The following is a 2,390-nucleotide window of genomic DNA, read 5'->3' as shown; positions in this document are numbered from 1 at the left end:
GGGGGGAGGGGCAGGAGAAGGGTGCAGGGGAGAGCCAGAGTAATAAGAGTTAACGATGTAACGATGTAAGGCAGGGATTGTTAAAACTAGCTTTTCTGCTACAGTTTTTAGCTTGAGTAGAGTTTTGCTCCTGTAATTCATTAAACAAATGTTGGATCATCAAGACTAAATGTGCTGAACCCTACTGAGTTAAATTATGAAATTCTGAAATCCCTTAGCATATCAGTAACAGTGGAGTGGGGATGGAGAAAGCAGTCATTGCTGATAGAAGAAAAGTTATAGCTATCCTGTCTCTTTTTGTTTTAAAAGTGTTACACTGAGCATTTCTTGATTTTAATAAATTGTCTTTAAAAGATCTTGCATGCTACTTTCAGGTAGAAAATGGAAAAACTATGGTGAGAAACCATGAATGATAAAATCCTTTTTTCCTCCCATTGCCTAAAACTCTACCAGAAAGCAATTTGTTTGAGTTAATAAAAAAAATCCCTTTCTCTCAGCAACTATTTACCACTTAAAATATGACAGATCACTTGCTTTTCAAATCTTGCTAAAACAAAGGCAGTCTAGTTGTACAGTGGCTAAGCACTCAGCTGCTAACCAAAAGGTGGGCACACACAACTAGGTGAAAGGGTTTTTTGTTTCTTTCTTTCTTTTGTTTTTTTAAACTTTATATAAGGAGCTTTGGTATCGTAGTGGTTACGAATCGGGCTGTTAACCTCAGGGCCAGCAGTTCGAAACTACCAACTGTTCCACGGGAGAAAGAGGAGGCTTTCTGCCATAAAGATTTACAGCCTCGGAAACCCTGTACAGGGTCACTATGTGTCGGAACCGACTCCACAGCACATAACAACAACAACTGCTAATATGGTGTTCAAGCTTACCAGCCGCTCCTAGGAAACACTATACAGGATCGCTGTGGGTCGGAACAGACTCAATGGTATTTAACAACAACAATATGGCATGATTCTGTAGGATGAGCACTGGACTGCTAACCTCAAGATTCAAGCCCACCAGCTGCTCCTTGGAAACGCTATACAACACAGCTATGAGTCAGAACTGATTCGACCTCACTTAACAACAAAATTACAGTGAAAAACTGCAAAGCAAAATCAGCACAGGGAATAGGCATATGGGTTAAAGACCAGAAGAAACTCGGCAGAAATTTCCAGAATTATCTCCTAGTAGAATAACACAGCCATACTTGATTCTTCCAGCAACAAGTTGTGATAACATTGTGTGCCAAGGAAGCTCATTAGAGACTCATTGATCAAAGTTTTTAACTGGGGGTTGGTCATGTAGGCACCTTCTACCTAGCATGTATTAAAATTTCAAACTCATAGAGTGAAAGCAGGTGTTCAGCATAAACAACAGTTCTCCAGAACAGTTTAGGCAAAGTTTTTATCAGTCAGTTCTGGGTGAGGTAGGATAGGAACACTCACAAAAACCAAGTTCCCAGACTCCAGCCAAGGGCCAACCTTGCAAACAAAATTTTGATTTTTTTTTTTTCCTTTAAAGAACAGAAATTTCTTTTCTCACAATTTTGGACGCTGAAAGCCCAAATCTTGGTTGTGTCAATTCTTTCCTTGTCAGTATAAAGGGAAATGTTTATGGGCGATATAGGATGAGATGGTGAATGGAAGTTAAAGGTAGTTTTAGAGCATGGTAAAAGATCCCTGGTGGAGCAGTGGTGAAGTGCTTGGCTGCTAACAGAACCTACCAGCTTCTCCTTGGGAGAAAGATATGGCAGTCTGCCTCTGTAAAGATTGCAGCCTTGGGAACTCTGTGGGCAGTTCTACTTTGTCCTATACGATCTCTATGAATTGGGATTTCCTGACAATGGTTTGGTTTGGTTTTAGAACATAGGGCAAGTAGGAGAAGTTTCAGGTAGACAAAACGCTGGCAATAGGGACCTGGGCAAAGGTACAGGGGCAGTCTGAATATTGGATGAGATTCAGATGCTCGATGAGTGTATCTGGAAACATTGGACAATCAACTCACATTTATTTAGTACCTCCAAAGAGCCAGACTTGAGTTAGGTATTGAGGATATCAAGATGCGCAAAGCAGTGTCATTCCCTCAAGAAGCTTTCATTCTACTATAACAGATAAATGGGGAGAGAATGGAAGAAATTAAAGGCTGCCAAGAAGAAGGATAATTATTGGTGTATTCATCAGGGAAAGCCAAGAAACCTCTGTGGATAAAAATTCAAAATCCAAGAAAGCCCTTTGATTCTATTGGGATCTAAAGTGGTGTAAGGGAGAGGAGAGCTCAGGAGCCAAATCATGGGCACTGCCTTCCAAGTTATGGAGATTTTATCAGACGCTGCAAGTTACTGAAGAACTTTCAAGGAGGGAAATGGTACGAACTGGTTTGCATTTTAAGGCTTTTTT

The sequence above is a fragment of the Chrysochloris asiatica genome, unplaced genomic scaffold, assembly GCF_000296735.1.
Source record: "Chrysochloris asiatica unplaced genomic scaffold, ChrAsi1.0 scaffold00241, whole genome shotgun sequence".
Taxonomy (NCBI): domain Eukaryota; kingdom Metazoa; phylum Chordata; class Mammalia; order Afrosoricida; family Chrysochloridae; genus Chrysochloris; species Chrysochloris asiatica.
Note: the sequence above shows the minus strand (reverse complement) of the source record.